Source organism: Chelonia mydas, chromosome 7 (genome assembly GCF_015237465.2).
Source record: "Chelonia mydas isolate rCheMyd1 chromosome 7, rCheMyd1.pri.v2, whole genome shotgun sequence".
NCBI lineage: Eukaryota > Metazoa > Chordata > Testudines > Cheloniidae > Chelonia > Chelonia mydas.
In genome coordinates this window covers 3,520,567-3,540,078 of record NC_057853.1, presented here as the reverse complement: position 1 = coordinate 3,540,078, position 19,512 = coordinate 3,520,567, and the positions used below count along the sequence as shown (strand labels likewise).

Genomic DNA, 19,512 nt, shown 5'->3' with positions numbered 1-19,512 from the left:
AGTTAAAAACAGACTATTTCAGGATAATATGCCATACACACATTTACTTGAACATTATGCTACTCTTACACTTGATTAAATTGAGGGGAGATTAGTCTTGATACCTATATTTGCTTAGTGATTAAAACATCAGCTTTTGACCTGCAGGTGGAGGAAATTAATCATAACAGGGATCGTCATTACTTCCTTTGCCCCTCCTCAGACAGAACAAGGACTTGTAGCTTTTAGTTGGGCTTCCCTGGAGCAAGTGTCACAGGGTAGCTCGCCCTCTGAGGAGAACTGGGTCCAGCCTCACCTGTAGTAGATCAGCTACCTCCCAACTGAGCCTGATCAGCTAGGAATAAGGCGATTATAAAAGCCAGCAAGTGGCTTACTTGGGGTAGAGAACTGGCAGGAGCCTATGGTAGAAGACTCCAGGGCTGGTTCTCAGGCAAGTGGCCTGTCCCGTAGAGTGGAAACCTATAGAGATCAGATAGACCCATGTAGCAGAGCCTTGGTAAGGGAGGATTGAAGTAATATTTTAGTTTAATATGAAAAAAATAATGCTGAAGCCCTGAGAAGGGGGCCTAAACCAGCCTGTCTGGACCAGGGGTCATTCCTTCCTGGGCTGAAGGGACAGTCCAGTAGCCTAGAGGTAGCTGAAAGCAGGGCTCCCACTCTACAGCTATACTGGCTAGTAGCCCTTGCTGAGTAGTGGGTGTACATGTGCACTGTAAAGGGAACTTGGTGGTGAATGGGATATCATGTCCCTTTAAATGTGAGCACTTCCCCTTCCCAGTGCAAAGTTTCAGTTAGTTTCAGTTTTGCTGCCTGAACAATAAAGCCAGTACAGCAGACAGCTGTTTGTCAGCTCCCTCTGGCTCTCTGTCTGTGTCTGTCTGCTCTGTTCGGTCCAAATATAACATTTGGCGATGCAGGATTTCTGTCAGGCGAGTGTCCACTGATGCCTCTGCCTGAAGAAGAAGAAAAGGTAGGCAAATAATTCTATAAAAGAGGGAAAAGCTCATCTAGAGGCACAAGGTGACAGACTGCTGCTTATTGCTGCTGGGATATTGACTGACTACAAGCAAGCAGACAGGCCGGCAAACAGCTTAGCTTGCAATGAGGGTCTATAGCCAGAAGAGGGAGCCCAACTACAGCCAAAGGTAGAATTCTGCCGTGTTGGCATGCGGGTGGACAGAAGAAGCAGAACATGCACAATAACAAAAAAACAGGAGTACTTGTGGCACCTTAGATGCCTCCGATGCAGTGAGCTGTAGCCCACGAAAGCTGATGCTCTAATAAATTGGTTAGTCTCCAAGGTGCCACAAGTCCTCCTGTTCTTTTTGCAGATACAGACTAACGTGGCTGCTACTCTGAAACCAGTAACAAAAAAGAGTTTCCCTGTGGAACAAAAGACGTCCAAAGGCGTGATGTCCAACAGGAAAGCAGAGAAATGGCAACTTTTTCAGGCAGTGTTGGGGAATGCGAGTGATCATTCTGAAATCACTTCAATCTTAGGTTTTGGAAGCTCTTCTTGAAGCTGGGTTGCTATGGTATGGATGAAGGCCATAGCCTGGAGTCATGTCTGATAGCTGAGGAAGAAAAAAGACCTTGAGAGGAAGGTAGAGGGCTGTACTGTGTGTGGACATAGCCTCATATTCACATGGACTTTGCTGGGCCTTTAGAAAATTATATTTTTGATCACAATCAATGCCCATTCAAAATGGCCAGAAGTTTTCAGAATGACTTCTTCTACAGCTACCAAGACCATTGGACATCTTCGTACCTTGTTTAGCCAATTTGGTTTACCATTACAGTTGGCAAATGACAGTGGGCCTCTGTTCTGTTCTGAAGAATTTCGGAGGTTCCTAGCTTCAAATGGAATTCAACACATACACTCTGCTCCATAATATCCTGCAATGGACGAGTGGAATACTTTGTACAAACACTTAAGCATGCCTTAAAAGCTAACAAGTCTGGCTTGGGTCATCAGCAGAAATTGGACAATTTCTTTCTTGTCTCCAGGAACACACCACATGCTACTATCAAGGAGTCACCTACAACTCTTTTCTTAAGTGATATTTGTGTACCTGTTGGGACCTGCTACTTCCTGATATTGAGTCCCATGTAGCCAAATCCCAAGCTATGCAAATTGATCAACAAGAGACTCATCATTCTTTTCAAGTTGGAGACTTAATGTGGACTCACAACTATGGTGGTGGAATGAAATGGGTACCTGGACAACTTGTAAAATGTATGGGACCTGTTTTGTTCCTGGTAAAACTATCTGACAAATATTTTATGGAAATGATATATGGATCTTTGCAGCCTTGACAAGTAACCAGAGTCTAGGGATGTTCCAGTAGGACTTTATGTTCTGCTGATCAAACCTCCTTCTGTTACAAGTCCTAATTTTGATGACTTGTTGGGAAAAACTTTGGTACCAGATCCAGTTGATTCCTCACCACCGAATGTTCCTGTTGTTCAGGACACTGCTAGGCCACCATCACCCCATTATCCAAAGAGAGTGCAAAAACTGGTTGTGCACGTGTGATATACCAGGGTACTCTCTAAACTCATGAGTAGCTGTGTCACCCCTGCCTTGTAGCCCAGGGTACCCTTTACAATGCCTTGCTGATGTAGCCTCCAATCTGGACTGCCCACAGACAGCCTCCATCATGCAAGTCTCTCCCAGATGTGTGTGGGCTGTAGCCAGCCAGCCAGACCTTGGCATTTACTAGCCTTAAAAATTACCATAGGATGACCCCAACACACTCACAGTCCCAGATCTTCCCCCAGAACAGTATATCCTGTATTTTTCAGCCCTCTGCTGGACAGTACAAATATGGTATGGCCATTATTCCTTTAAGGGAATAATATGCACACAACTTGTTACCCAGATGGAGATACCCAGATACTTCAACTTGAAGACCCTGGATTATGTAGAAGAGTAAAACAAATTCATTAACTACAAAGAGCTTTTAAGTGAGTACAAGTAATGAGGCGTAAAAATCAGAAAAGGTTACAAGATAAATAAAGATAAAACACTTATTGGTGCCTAATTTAATAAACTATATTAGATTCAAAGCAAAGTTTTCTCACCACATGCTTTTGGCCATCTTACTGACTAACTTCTTTAGATCAAGTCCCCTCTCCCACAGTCCAATGTCTGTTTCCTTTGTCTCATCAGGTGCCGTGAATGTGATGGGCAGGGAGAGAGAGATGGGTGTATTGGGGTATCTGCCCCTTCTTTTTATAGTCCTGCCCCCCTTCTTAGAAGCATTTCCAAGTAGAAACAAGGCGACAGACAGTCTGAGCAGAAGGAAACTCCACGCTGTTTCTTTGTTAAGATGTAGATTTTTTCCCCCTGCCCCGTTTCTTACCAGAGAATAGCCACTGAGCAGGTAATGGTCCATCAGCCTTGTTTACACCTGGCTGAGGTGCCATCTTGCCCTTTGTCTCTGAGGAACTGGTTTGGCCACTCCCCAGAGTTATCTAGAAAACACACTTCAGTCATGATTTCAGCTTGTGTTTATATCTTATAAATATAATGCTGCTATGTGCATTTCGCCATGATACTAGTGATCAGCAAATTATGAATTTTCAAATGATACTTTACAGGGTATGCTTTGGACAAAGATTATTACAGTAGTATGTAGGGTGTAAATACAAGGGTATATTCTGTCACAGTGCCTGAATTTACAAACCCAGGGCAGAATAATCCCTTGCAATTTAAGAGTCTATGGTAGCCTACCCACAACTTTTAGTTAGGTTATATTATATATCATAGTAGTCATGTAAACCATAATTTATATGTGTTTGGAAAGGTTTATAAAGTAAGGTGGAGGAATGTGATGTCCTGTCCCTTTAAATGTTTGAGCAGTCCCCTCTCCTCAGCGCAAAGCCTCACTTTCGTGTTAGTTTCACTTTTGCTGCCTGAACAATAAAGCAAGCACAGCAGACAGCTGGATTTGTATTATTGTCAGCTCCCTCTGTGTCTGTGTCTACCTCCTTCTGTGCTAGGACCAGCTATGACTGTGAAGGCTGCGCGCGTTCTTCTCTCCTGTGGGAGAGAGTTCTGGTAGTCTCTGAGTCCTGCAGAAGTGCTACCATTTGCACTCACAAGCCTCTCCCTGTGGGTTGACAGTTTCTGTATTCTGGTGGAAAATAGCTGTCACGGGAGGTCATGGTGGGAGAAACAATTTCTCAGTAGCTCATGCTGATTCCAAGAGATCCCAGTTTGGAAATCTAACTGCAAAGAGATCTCCAAAAGGACCTCAACGCTGTGGGTCTCCTTGACAATCTATGAGGATATGCCCTTGAATGAGGGGGACGTTATAAAGGATGTACATTCTCTAAAACACGTCTGCCTTCTGGATTCAACTTGAGCCAGCTGCATTTTACCCCCATGCTAGGCTAAACATGGAGACAGTTTGGAGATGATGCTCTTTACATTTGATGTAAAGGAGATTGGAACAGCACACCATCTCTGTAACGCTGGCACATCCAACTGTATTTTCGCACTGTCTCCACCAATGGCTTCATGTAGATGCTGAATAATATGGAAGAATAGCCTGAGTCGTGTGGGGCTTTGAAGTCGAGGGCTTTGGGGCGAAGGGGCAGTCGGCCATAATGACCTCTGGAAGCTACACAATTGAACAAGTGCTTGGAGCTATATTTACAGCCATGTAATTCAATTTCCACAGAACAGTTGCAGCAGGGCAGAGGGAGAACTTAGGGTTAGATTCCCTAGGTCAGCAGAAGTTCTAGACTGGTGCCTCTCTCATTCAGCAGCCGAATGCTAGGATTGGCTTTGTTCGCAGTGCGTTGTGCTACTATCTAGCCCATAGTCATCCAGAGGACAGTGTTTAGCAATACACATTTTAACACATTTTCCATCAAACCAGGCCTCTGAAAAAAATCCAGAACAAGCTTCAAGCTGTTGTTGTTTGTTTTTTTAATAAAGCACAAATTTCCCCTTCTGAGGACAAGGCGATGCACGAGCCTCTCAAAGGAGAAAAGCTGCCTGGAATTTCGGAGCAATTGCATGGGTATGGTTGCTGGAAATCTGAAGATGCTTTGAAGGGCATTTGGTCCCTGCTCCAGCATCTGGGCAGTGCTGACATAAACCCTGATACTTCTACACCAATATTTGTTTCACTGGTTCCCTTGGTAGTAGATTCTGTTTGAAGAATGTCAAGTTTGGGACAATTCTTAAAATGAACAAACATTTAAAATAACTTTTTAAAGTGACTTTTTTTTTAATGTGGCTTTTAGGACCTGTTTTTAAATAGGTGCTAAAGGGTTTTAAAACTTTTTCTAAATGTGAAATGCTGCAGGGCATTGTTTGATTTGAAAAGCAGTAAGAAAGTAGAATTTTCATTATATATTACAGAACTTAGGTCATTTGTATGGGGCATGGCTTCATCAACATGGATTTTGTAATTTGAAAGGCTGCTGTGCCCTGTAAAGGTTTATTAATCTTTATTTAATGTGTTAGTGTGGAAAAAAAATTAAACATGCAAAGAATAAAGCTCCAGTATGCATTGTAAAGTCCCTCTGGGTGTTCGATCTATATTACTCATATCTGTGAAAGGTAAAAATGCAAGTTTTATTACCTACGTACAAGACACAAAAGTCTATATTAATTTCACAGAATGTGTAAAAAATATGCAAATATGAACAACTCCCGGGAAAACAGAACAACACAATATTCCAACCTTTGAAATTATGGAGTTTAATAAAGACTTGGTATGAAGCAACATATGAAATGTACTTTTTTTTAAACCAAAGCTTTGCTGGTAAACTATGTTTAGTATTTTTCATGAAAGACTTCATATTCTCAAGCACTATGAATCACATTGCTGACTGTTGAAGGATTTGGTTTGTGTCTCTGGAACATAAATTTTGAAGCCCTTTTTCACTACATGTCTCAAGATGATTTAACATATTATTTTACACTACGTACTGCCTGCCCCAAGTGTTCAGAAATCATGAGTCAGGCCCGGCAAACATTGAGATTGGCTCAAACATCATGAGATCTTAAACACACACACACACACACACACACACACACACACACACACACACACACACACACACATAACTTGGAGGGGTCTTTTTATTGGCTTTTTTACTTTTGGAACTCTTGGGTTTCACTTGGGTCACATTTTCAAGCTTTTCTCCACAACCACGAGAGCTAAATGCTCTTCTTTGAAAAACAAAAGCAGAGATTCCCATCCAATCAGAGGATTTTGGAAGTTGGGGCTTTAAGAAAAACAATCAAACATTGTGAGACCTGACAAAATCTTGAGAGTACACAACATGGATAGTGTGTTGTGATGTTTTTAAAACAAAAGCTGTTAACTTTTCAAAAGTTGCTTTGTAGAGGCAGTGCCTAGATACTCTTGCTCCTTGGCCAAGTGGTTATCCAGTATTTGGGGTTTTGCAACTTGTTTCCATTAGGAGGAGAATCTGATGATGTGAGTGAGATACATTGTTTGGGGCAGTTCTGTTTATTTATAAAGAACTCACACAACGTCCCATTTCCCTGAGCACAATTGGAACAAACAGCAGCAGGCAGTTTCCTTGCTCAGAAATCCAGACTTGTCTTTCTAGCAGGTCTTGTGACCAAAGGAGCTCTGTCTCTGCTCTCTCTCAAGCCGTGGGCAGCGGGCATAAGAGGCCAGGGGAGCCTAAGTCTCCCCACATAGGACACGACACACCTCCCTTTGGAGGCATGCTAGCCTGCCTTTGGAGCGCCAGGGTCGAAAGGGCACCTGATCCATGGTCCCGCCCGTGCTCCCCACTGAGGCCCCACTCCGACTCATCCTCTTCCCTTGTGGCCCTGCTGCTCTTCCTATCCGCACTCTGCCTCTTCCCCCCGCCAAGGCCCTGCCCTCACTCCCTCTCCTACAATCCCCAGGGCTCAGGGGAGAGCACAAAGAGCAGTGGGCGGGGGGAGGAGCTCAGGGGAGGGTGCAAAGAGGTGCGAGCAGTGGGCAGGAGAGCTCTCGGAGGAAGGGGCAAAGAGGCGCGAGTGGCGGGCCTCGGGCAGAGCATGGGTGGAGCGTGGGCAGAGCCTGGGGTGGAGCAAGGGCAAGGCCGTGGGAGAGGAGGCCGAGCAGGGCAGGCCTCGGGGCGGAGCAGGGGAGCTTCCGGCGCTGGCACCTAGCCTCTCCAAATGCGGGAGTCACGTGCCACCCATGTCTCAAGCCTGTGCAGAGAACTGCCCTTTCTTGCTATCTGCTGGCTTTCTGCCTCACATACATACCCTACAGGAAGTCAGTCCCCTTGCCCCATAGTCAGACCCAGGGAAATCTCTCTCTCTCTGAGAGAGTTATTGCTTAGGCCTTCCTTTGAACTGGATGCCTTGGGCGGTGGCTTCCGTTGTTCAAGTTATCACTACATAAAGGAGCATTTAAGTGCTCCTTTCATTTAGCTTGTATAAAGGCTGCGTAGCACATCCACCGGGTTTAAGCAAGTTAGTTATTGTCTACAGATCAAAGATCTCCTTGATGGCTGCTATTAACCGCCTCCAGCATAACAACAGCATGAGACTGGTAATAAAGAAACACCTGAGGTAGGTAGCAGGTGCTCATTCTGAGGGTATCCTTTGTGTTAACTCAGAGGAAAAAGGTGAGTTAGGGTACTGTATAAAGTGTCTGCCTAGTATAATTCTACATGGCAGCTGAAAATTTTGGAAAAGTAAAAATAAGAATAAATGAGAGCACAGATAAACAGCACAGTTAGCAAGCAAGCAAGGATCACATACAACAGTAGTCATATTGTAGAACATTACATATTTATTTAAACCAAGAAATATAATAGTCTTACAAGAACGTGTCTTACAAGAACTTTCATTTTCAGAACTTTTGGGTGTTCTAAGATGTATTTTTTATAAACAGCTCCCCTTAGAAGATCTGCACTTTGAGGTTGTTATAACATTGGTTAAATAGCATTTGATTAGGTGATAATAGTGCTAATTGTCTGCTAGACTAACAGCACTAGGGGATCAAGAATGCTAATATGCTATGAGCAGTTAAAATGCTACTTTAGATTACAATGTTCCCCAGCCAGGACAGCCAGGTATTTCAGATTGAAGGGAGCTTTTGTAAATATAAGTTTGGAAAAAATCAGGGCTCCCCACCACTGCTGGCACTCACTGCCAAGCTGGGTTGCCATTTTAGCACACGGGCCAAGGATGAGAAGGATACTGGTACCAAATTATGCTCTGATATCTGAGTGTTCCTGTAAGGCTTTGCGACAGTTTGAATATTTATAGAGGAGTCCAGCGTTGAAAATTGATTGTAAAAAGGCACCATGATGTTCCATACTAGATGTAAATTTTCATGTTAAATGTTTGGTCAAATTTAAAAGTAAAAATATCCTTTTTTCTAAATTCTAGCCCTGGAAACTCAATCTGGAAGCTCCGCTAGATGTATTTCCTTGTCCACAATCACATGTAATAAAGTCTTTGCAGGCCAAATGAGGGCATTGGTTACACCTATGCAGCTCCACTGCTGTTCTTCGAATTTCCCATGTGCAATTGATTGAAACTTAATGCATTAGTTTGTTGGTGCACAAGAACAAAGGCAAGCTCTCTGCTTGTTGTGTTGTCTCTGCAGTTCTAATGGGGAAAAAGCAGTGAAAACTCAAGGTAAAATGATAAAGATTGTGAATACAGCTCTGTTAAGTAATAAGATGCAGGTTTTCATAGATTCATAGATAATTAGGTCAGAAGGGACCATTATGATCATCTAGTCTGACCTTCTGCACAACACAGGCCACAGAATTTCACCCACCCACTCCTGCGAAAAACCTCACACCTATATCTGTGCTATTGAAGTCCTCAACTCGTAGTTTAAAGACTTCAAGGAGCAGAGAATCCTCCAGCAAGTGACCCGTGCCCCATGCTGTAGTTATTGTTTAAAATAAAACACTTTGAATAACAAGTTTGATAGTTTCTTCCTAATAGGGAGAAGTGAAGCTCTTATCTGGGATCTTCATAATCTGGTTATATAAAATCCTCTCCAGATGCGCATAGGAAAGGGTTACTTGGAAGTCAGTTTTCCACAGTGATTTCAGGACTAAATTATAGGGTCTGGAAATGTTTACGGATGTAGCTTACTTCCCTTTTCCTAGATTGGGGATAGCTTATGGACAGTTTTGGTACTGGTTTAATTGTAGTGCTTTAGAATCAGATGTAGTTAAATTAGTACAATGCCCTACTATAGATGCAGTTATTCCAGAATAAAGGTGCTTATATCAATATGTTTTTTTCTCTTGTAAATTTAGCTATTCTCCTTAATACTTGTCAAAGCTGTGTATAGACTTTAGGAGTGATGAGAGAGCTAATCAACAGGTTTTTAATGATGAATTTGATGTTTTTCTTCAAATTGCCCTTGTTATGTATACTAGTGGAAGACTTATCCTCCTTTCTTAGATGTGCCCTAGATACTGAAATATGTTCTCCTGTCCCTTTGGCTGCTTTAAATGTTTATCTGCATGAAGGTCATAGTTTTCACTTTCCTTTTAATACTGGGCTGTTTGTGTGTTCTCTCCATATAATCCTATTCCGGGTCCTTCATAGCAACTGGACACTTTGTACCCACCATGTAACTAGTGCTCTTCTATAACCAGAGTGAGCTTTGAAAGAGTCGATACGACCTTGCAAAACAACAGTTGCAAAACTGATCTTAATTCATGAGGTCTTCTCTGTTCAGTGCACAAAATACAGCTTGCTGACCTCTCTTCTATAGGTTGATTTCCCATAAAGCCAAGATATGCAAACTTCTGTAACTTTGTGATGCAGCAGACCCTTGGTATCTTGGGTCAAATTGCACCCTACGAATGTTAGAATGTCAGTGTTTCATTTTATTTGTATTTAAATGTATAGCAATGATGTTTTTCATGTAATGGAAATCTGCTGCTCTGGTAGGCTTAGAACTAGTGAGTTTGTGTTTACCAAGTCTTGGAGATAGACAAGGTTTTTAATCCCTCCCTTTCCCCAGGCAATCTGCTGGCCTGCCTGCCCTATCTGCAGGCTGTCTGGTAATCTGCATTGATATTGCTCCTTGCCTTTCTCACTTTGTTCGGAGGCAGATGTTTCCTCAGGAGTTCTGAGGGCTCCTTTCTCGGGACTATTTCCATTTTCTTCCTCTGCCTCTATCTTGATCTCTCTGGCAGAGAGAGAGTCTTGGGAGGAGTGCCTTAAAGATGCATCCGATGAAGTGAGCTGTAGCTCACGAAAGCTCATGCTCAAATAAACTGGTTAGTCTCTAAGGTGCCACAAGTACTCCTTTTCTTTTTACGAATACAGACTAACACGGCTGTTACTCTGAAGCCTTAAAGAAGGTTGAGAGCTTCACTAGGTCTCATGTCTACTACACCCTGGGTCAAAGAAATATGCCCCTGGGCTGTAAAAACAGCACTTCTGGAGTCAGCCTGAGTCAGGCACTGATGCAGTGAAACTCTTTGCTAAGACCCTGGCAAAAACCCCTAATGGCTCCTCAGAGCAGCTTGAGGTCATTTTGCTGCATCATTTAATCTCTTCATCCTCTGTGATCCCCAAGGCAGGAAATTCTTCCCTAGCACCAGCCAGCGAGGCGGTCCTGGCCCACTTCCACTGGCAAGAGGGGTCTAGAATTTTTTTTCCAGGCCGTGCTGGTATTACCTCCAAGAGATGGGCTCTTGAGAGTTCTGGGGAATGTCTGCACTTACAGCTTATCTCTAGATCTCCATGCTTTATGAAGGAAGGTACATTTATCCTTTTTTCTGAGTACATACACTGAGTTATTAACAAAACTTAGGATCCTATGTCTCCCATTCCCATGTCCTAGTCACGAGACTACTGGCTTCTTTGCGCTTCTCAGATATTCTATGCCAGGCAAGTAGAGGAAATGAGTATACGAATGTGAACCCTCATTGACAACTGGGAAATTTAGAGCTAACATTTGATTTCGGTATAACAATGTATTGGAAAAGAATAGAATGCCTGATTATTCTGTGATAACACATAGAATTCCTTCTCTACTGATTTGCTAGTACATGCTGAAATCTAAAGTGCATAAAGCACTATTCCTACTGGGACTGACACCTGTCATTTGGTTTTAATCATTAACTCAATCTTAAACCAAGCCACACATTTCGGAGTAAAGGAAGAAATTGTATGAAAAGTTAATGGCGCTTGAGTTGTAGCATTTGTATTTGAAAACTTATTTTCAATTTAAAAAATCTTGTGGGACTATATAGGTGGTGAATGTTTGTTTGTTTGTTTGTTTATGTTTACAAAATGGAGAGCAAAGATACATAAAGAGCAAAAAATGCTGATTGTTAAAGGATTTTTATACGGGTTCACTTGGGGAAAATAATTCTACAGCACACCTTATTAAGCAAGTAATATATGCCCTCTGTTTAAATAATAATAATAATAATAAAAAAACTTCCACTCTGTCTTCATTATGCAGCATATTCATAATAAGTTAAAGTGTGTGGTGTGGGGGGGAACCATGAATCCATGCAGGATGGAGAAGAAGCGACAAAATTGTGCATTTCCCTCCTTGTTTCTAAAACAAGTTTTTCAGAGATGTTTTCCTGTGTTATTTTGAAGTGCTCTGCTATGACCTCCTACTATTAATCTGTTCTACCTCTCAGCTCTCTGTAGACATATAGCTATCTGCCTGTATTTAGACAGCATTATAGGTTTTGAAGGACACACAGCACACATTTCAAGGATTTCCTATAGTTCTGGATACAGAGATATGTGGTCATAGTTAGTCAATAGTGCAGGCTTTTATAATTACACCAGTATTGTAGTAGTCTTTTTAAATGGACATACAATGAATAAGTAGTATTTCCTGTACTAAGAGTGCAAAATACCACAATAAGGGTATGTATGTGTAGTAGATTTAATTCCTGTGGCTAGTAAATTTTCAGTGATAGCCACTGTACAGATAAATTTCATGTAGTATGTATGCTTCATAGGGCAGAATTTGGGGAGTACAGTATCTCCTCTTCAAACAAAGATTGAAGGGAGAAAGGTGTACCTGTTCATGCTTTTTAGGAGCTTCTTTTGAGTTTATTTCTCTACCAAATAGAAATCAGCTGACTAATGTTCATATTCAGTGATTTTTCTTCTGTATCATAGTGTACTGTGCCTTGCTTTGCTGGCCTTTGACTTGAAGTGCAGTGGAAACCCTTTCTCATAAAGGGTCTGATGCAGTGCTCATTGAAGTTCAGGGAACGACTCCCACTGACTTCAGCTGGCAATTGGATCAGGCCCCAAAAGAGCAGACTGAAGCTCTATCCTGTATTTACTCGGGGGTGGGTAAAGGGAAATACTCTTCTCATGTCTGACCTTTTCAGTGCCAAATGGAACGCTGACCTGGGGCTTGCACAGATTTTGAAGCACTGGAAGAGAGTCTGTTTAAATCTCTTGTTCTTAATACGGGCTGCTGGTAACAAAGTGTTGTTGGAAATATGGCCATGTAAGTGTCAAACTGGGAATGAGCTCTTCTGGAAAACGGGTCCTGAATGCAGGGCTGAGCGCTTTTTGGAAATCTATCCTTACAATCTGTGACGGGTTGGATCACAGGAACCCCCTGGGAGCTGCCACCTGATGTGCCAAGACTACTGCTTCCCCTGCTTTCCTGCCCTGGCAGCTTAGGACTTCAGTGCCCTGCCTGGTTTGAGCCAGACCCGCTAGCCTGCTGCAAACCCAAATCCAGGTCTGAACCACATCCCCTAACAGCTGTAGGCTTAACTGAAAGCAGCTTACAGAAGTGTTCCTGTCCTTGGCATTCAGATGCCCAACTCCCAATGGGGTCCAAATCCTGAATAAATCCGTTTTACTCTGTATAAAGCTTATACAGGGTAAACTCATAAATTGTTCACCTGCTCTAACACTAATAGAGTGAAATGCACAGCTGTTTGCCCCCCAAGTATTAGTACATACTCTGGGTTAATTAATAAGTAAAAAGTGATTTTTATTAAATACAGAAAGAAGGATTTAAGTGGCTCCAAGTAGTAACAGACAGAACAAAGTTGCATCCAATGAAGTGAGCTGTAGCTCACGAAAGCTTATGCTCAAATAAATTGGTTAGTCTCTAAGGTGCCACAAGTACTCCTTTTCTTTTTGCAGATGGAGACTAACACGGCTGTTACTCTGAAACCAGAACAAAGTGAATTACCAAGCAAAATAAAATAAAACATGCATATCTATGTCTAATCAAACTGTATACAGATAAAATCCTCACCAGTTTCAGTAAGCTACCTGTCATAAATATAAAGGGAAGGGTAAACCCCTTTAAAATCCCTCCTGGCCAGAGGAAAAATCCTCTCACCTGTAAAGGGTTAAGAAGCTAAAGGTAACCTTGCTGGCACCTGACCAAAATGACCAATGAGGAGACAAGATACTTTCAAAAGCTGGGAGGAGGGAAAAAAACAAAGGGTCTGTGTCTGTCTGTATGATGCTTTTGCCGGGGACAGAACAGGAATGGAGTCTTAGAATTTAGTAAGTAATCTAGCTAGGTATGTGTTAGATTATGATTTCTTTAAATGGCTGAGAAAATAGCTGTGCTGAATAGAATGAATATTCCTGTCTATGTGTCTTTTTTGTAACTTAAGGTTTTGCCTAGAGGGATTCTCTATGTTTTGAATCTAATTACCCTGTAAGGTATTTACCATCCTGATTTGACAGAGATGATTCTTTTTTACTTCTATTAAAAGTCTTCTTGTAAGGAAACTGAATGCTTTTTCATTGTTCTAAGATCCAAGGGTTTGGGTCTGTGGTCACCTGTGCAAATTGGTGAGGATTTTTACCAAACCTTCCCCAGGAAGTGGGGTGCAAGGGTTGGGAGGATTTTTGGGGGAAAGACGTGTCCAAACTACGTTTTCTCAGGAACCCAGATAAAGTTTGGTGGTGGCAGTGGAAGTCCAAGGGTAAAATAGTTTGTACCTTGGGGAAGTTTTAACCTAAACTGGTAAAAGTAAGCTTAGGAGGTTTTCATGCAGGTCCCCACATCTGTACCCTAGAGTTCAGAGTGGGGAAGGAACCTTGACACTTCCTTTTACAGACTAGTCTCTTTCTAGTCTGGGTCCAGCAATCACTCACACCCCCTGTAGTTACTGTTCTTCCAGTTTCTTTCAGGTATCCTTGGGGGTGGAGAGGCTATCTCCTTAGTCAGCTGAAGACAAAATGGAGGGGTCTCCCACGGGCTTAAATAGACTTTCTCTTGTGGGTGGAGACCCCCTCCTCTCTCCTATGCAAAGTCCAGCTCCACGATGGAGTTCTGGAGTCACCTGAGCAAGTCACATGTCCACGCATGACTCACAGTTTTTACAGGCAGAAGCCATTGCCCACATGAAGAAAAGGAGTACTTGTGGCACCTTAAAGACTAACAAATTTATCTGAGCATGAGCTGTAGCTCATGAAAGCTTACTTCATTGGATGCCCACATGGTGTCTTGAATGTCTCCAGGAAGACTTCTTATGTGGATTGGAGCATTCCAAGATGCATTGTTCCTGAAGTGCTTCTTGATTGGGCACTTAACTTTGCAAATTCCTTTCTCCAGGAGCTGACCAAATGCTCTACTAAGGTTATTTAGAAATCAAGCCAGTACACGGCCAATATTCGTAACTTTGAATACAAAAATGATACAGACATAGAAATAGGATTAATAGATTCACTAGGTCATAACCTTTACATAGATATGTTACATGGCATATATAGCATAGAATATATTCCAGTTATGTCATATTCATAAGCATGTTTCCATAAAGCCTTATGGGGGGGCACCATCACACAATTTCTCTCCATATATTTTTTGTACTTTACACCAGCAGCCAGTGTGCCCATGTGTCCATATGAGATTTGCTCTCCTGTACATTTGTTCACCTTCCTAAGAGCCGTGACCTGTCTCTTATGGGAAGTGTCTTACTATAATGATGATAAAATAAAAACATACAAAGAAGCTGATCTAGGTCATCATTCTTGCAGGGCCTCTTCAAATACTGACTGATTTTTTGTAGAAAACTTGATTCTTGAGAACATCCAAGCCTCAATGCATCTGAAATTGACCGTTTTGTTGCCAGTTTAAAATCTTAGCATTTTCTATGCCTCCTTGTACTGTGATTGTCTCAGGCCTTAAACTATACGCATGGTCAGTAATTATATGGGAAACCTGGAAAAAACAACCTAGGTGCTCAAGGAAGTGGTGATTCACTGAACGGCACTTTATTCTCTGTCAGGCGTGGACTCGAAACATTTTAGGAACACAATAAGATAAGACCGGACATAGACATACAAAATAATGACGTGCAGTACTCACTGCCATAAAACACCATTGAGATCAAGGGTTAAATTCTCAGCCAGTGGAAATTGTCTAACTCCAGTGAAGTCGATGGAGATGTTGATTTACACCAAGAGTTGAGTAGGATGTTAAATATACATCTGGATAATAAGAATATCCATGCTTACAGGTTTCAGAGTAACAGCCGTGTTAGTCTGTATTCGCAAAAAGAAAAGGCGTACTTGTGGCACCTGAGAGACTAACCAATTTATTTGAGCATAAGCTTTCGTGAGCTACAGGTCACTTCATCGGATGCATACTGTGGAAAGTACAGAAGATCTTTTTATACACACAAACCATGAAAAAATGGGTGTTTACCACTACAAAAGGTTTTCTCTCCCCCCACCCCACTATTACCTGCTGGTAATAGTAAGGAGAGTGATCACTTTAGATAAGCTAATTAAGCATTTTATGAACAGGTATAATCCTTCATTGTACAATCAGCAGTGTACCGAAAAGGTAGTGGAGTTATTTTTTACAAAGGATTGTGCATTAAGGCAGATTATTTCCCCAAATATTTTACTAAAAAATTTAAAGGCTAAGACGTTTTGACCAGCTGGTGAAGTCTTCCTTTTAATCACACAGTAAGTGTGCATTTGTTTAAACAAAAAACAAAGGTTAACATACTTTTAAAAGGGGGAATTTTGTGTAGGGGAAAACATTCAAATGTTTTATTGAAGAGATAGATCTATTTATCTTTCATATTTTTAACAATTTCCTCTGGTATTTTATTTGACTAGCTGTAATTAACTAAAGACACACTGAATGTCAGGACCAGATCAGCAGTGAGATATTTCTATCCAAACGCAGCAACCATCTCCATTAGCAAAGGTAGGCTTTTGGTAGCTTTCTTGATACAAACATTGTTGTTCATTGGTTTTTCATCCTTATAACGTGCATTTAATGAGGAATGCTGCTATGTGATCAGGAATCATGTGATCATCCATAAATCTTCTGTGGCATGATGAGATCGCCAGTGACAGACATAGATTGAACATCTAGACAGACTGTCTTATGTACCTGGAGATTGAATGCCACCCGGATCAATCTGCCAAAAAACTATGTCCTATAGGATTTTCCTTGATGATGAATTAAAGATTCTCTCACTGCCTCTTTATTCTGAAGGGTGTGGTAGTGCATTTGTGACATCACAATTCTGTACCATTGGATAATGATATCAAACACAGAATTACAATTTTGCTACAGAAACAAATTTCTGCAATGCCAGTGTGTCTCACTCTGTTTTTCAAAGCTCAGTGAAAAGGACTTTTGTGTCTTCTCTTTACCTGAACAATCACAGAGAGAGGATGATTGTGAGGAGCTTCTGTGAGAACAAAAGAAGATGATAAATGTATAATAAAATGTATTATAAAAAAGCAGAAGAATGAGACAAAAAAGGAAGGACTCTTTTTCAGGATTTTTCTCCTTCCACAGCCCAGCAATCACCATCTCAAGGGCTCAGTATTATTGACTCATTGATTTTTATATATCCTCTTTCACAAGACTCAACAAGCTTTATAGAAGTACCAACCATATCCATCTTATATTTGGAGCACTTCACCCACCAAATTGCAGCCACTTCTACAGTGGAACATGGTAAAAATTATAATAGTGCCAGCAACTCTACAATAACTTAGGGAAAAATAATGAAAAGAACCTTTTCAATTTAAATCTTATATCCTATCTCACACTCCCCCCCCCCCCCCCACGTTACCTCAATAGTAAAAGATGTACGTCAAGAGGCATTGAATATTGCACTTATAAATTTGCTGGACATGGTAAAATTTCTGTCTTAGCTTGAAACTATATTGGGGGAAGAGAAACCATGGAAAATTCCCACATCAAATCCTCTGTGTCAGACTGAAATGTGGAATTTAGCTGTAACCTCTTAGTATCTCATGCAGGAATTACAAACGATAGACTTCACCCTGGTGTACGTAAGTGTAATTATCAAAAATGCATGAATCACTTATGTGTTTTTTAAAAATTGTATCCCATTTGTCTATAAAGAATGAATGCTGAGTTAGCTGTGGATAGAGTTGAAGTTCCACAGTTGAGTGTGGAGGAATGTGGGGTGTGCATTGTGGTTGGCTCTGTCAGATGTGTAATGGAGTTTGTTGTGAAAGTGAGGAGTCTGAATGTGTTTGGATGGTGAGATACTTGGGTGGTAAGGGTTGTGAAATAAATTCTTTTTTTTAAGTGAAATCGCTTTAATATCATTTAGCTAAGGCTGAGCTCCTTTGTAGAGCACTTTGAGATCTATGGATGGAAAGTGCTATATAAGAGTTAGGTGGTAATATTTAATTGGTGATTGTGTTAGTGGGATTTGTTTTTGAGCAACCTTCTCTCCAGGCAAACAAAGACTTTGGCTTGGGGTTACCATTCACAGCAGGGCGACTGAGTCTTGTTTGTTTTTTGTAATCTAATTTGATTGGATTCAGGTTTTGAGCTTTCTCTGGGCTTGGAATAAGCAGGTATCTCTCTAATTTTTGCAACTCATATTGGAATTAAATTTTTGCATACAGAATTGGTTGTGCCTTAGGTCATCATTTGAACACTAATTGGGCAGGTAAGAACACAGTGCTGTACATTTGGTCCGGTATGAAAGTATTAGCAATTTGGGGTGGTGGGAAGTTAATTGCTAAACTAGTATTAAGTTAATTAAATCCATAAGGATTCTTTCTTTAACGTTGCTTATTGCATACTTAAAATAGCACTTACATCTTTAAGATTTCTTGGGGACGGATCTCTTTGGAAACGAACTGCAGATACTGGGCCAGGTTGTACCCAGGTGCTATGTGGTTTTGCAGGGAGCAAGCACACAGAGCACTCCTCCTGCCATCTTGTACATCTGTGCAGAAGAGTAATTGGTGGTTTTCTCCCTTGAGTGAAGGGACTGATCTGCGTGTGTCCCAGAATACAAGACACCCCCAAAGGAGCAGGAATGAGGTGAGCCAGTGCCAAGTGCATGGGGTAGAGTATGCTGCATTTTCATAGGTGGTGTAGCCACGGCTGCACTACTCTTGTGTCCTGGGGAGCTCCAGAAGGAGCTGTGCCCCAGTATGTAGCTGCTGCCTGTACATGGCATGACTGAGATTGTAGGAGGCCTTCTGTCTTTGACACAGCCTGATCCAAAGCCCTTTGAAACCAGTGGGAGTCTTTCCATTAACTTCAGTGGGCTTTGCATCAAGACAGTAGTATTGACTTCACCCTGGGTCTGATTCTGCAGTACTTGGGCTGTATCTGCCACCCCTTTTTTCTTCTTCAGTGATTTTATGAATAAGTTCAATTTGGCCTGTTTTGAGTGGGCTGTAGTAAAATTCAGAGCGTGAGTAATCCTGACCGCTGCAATTCTTTTACAGACAAAGTATCCTTTTTAATTGCAGGAAAATGTAGTCTGATACCATTCAGTCCAAGTAGAATGGGCATTCTTTTAATTGGCGAGGAGGGTTTGTTAGCCTGTAAGCAGCAGTTAATAATATGGAGTGAAGTTGTTTTGAATCAGCTGGCAGAATCACCTTTGCGCAGGCTCCAGCTATCTTAGCTTGGACAGCCTGGTTAAATTGTGCTGTGGAACATACTTCTCCCCCACATGGAGAAGGCTGCTGGCGCTCTCTGTGGAAGGAACATGCTGTCTCAAGAAGAAGGCACAGCAGGATAACAAAAGCTGCAAAGAAAACACAGGTCTCCCCTAAGGCAACAACTTCCACTTTTATGTAACAGTCATTAAATATTCTTCTGACACAAGGTAACTTGCCAAACGTAAAAGTTCCTTCTGTGTGCACAGAGTGTGAGGAGGTCATATGAAAGGTATTGAAAGTTGTTTATGCCTTTTTCTCTCTCAGTAAAGGTCTCCTTTTGAGGAACAGTTCAATTTACCCCCTTTGTGACTCATTTTTTTCTACCTTTTCCTTTGGTGGTTCTTTGTAGAACTAAAGTGTGTGTGTGTGTGGGGGGGGTGATCAATCCATTTTTATTTTTCTTCAGTGGGAATAGAAAAGTTGCTATCTAAAGATTTTCTCATGCTCTAACAGGCCTTGAATTAGAAAGAGAGAACCTGAAGTGTAGGAGATTTTACCAGCGACTGGGTGGCAAACAACAAATATTTATTGTGCCAGAAGTAAGGCTTGACAAATTTTTGCCAACAACGGCCAAAAATACCCAGACTTTTGTTAATGAT

The 19,512-nt window shown here is 41.6% G+C and overlaps 1 protein-coding gene across 22 annotated transcripts in view; it reads left to right on the top strand.

The window, feature by feature from the left end:
• FHIT (fragile histidine triad diadenosine triphosphatase) overlaps positions 1–19,512 on the top strand; it is a 1,053,300-nt gene that overhangs the window by 221,249 nt on the left and 812,539 nt on the right. For 3 of the 22 annotated variants that reach the window (XM_043552273.1, XM_037904140.2, XM_037904138.2), the window contains one exon: positions 16,073–16,163. The exons of the other annotated variants lie outside the window; for them this stretch is intronic. The gene's annotated coding sequence lies outside the window, so the exon portion shown is untranslated. The remainder of the gene's footprint in view (positions 1–16,072; positions 16,164–19,512) is intronic. 22 annotated transcript variants of the gene reach the window in all.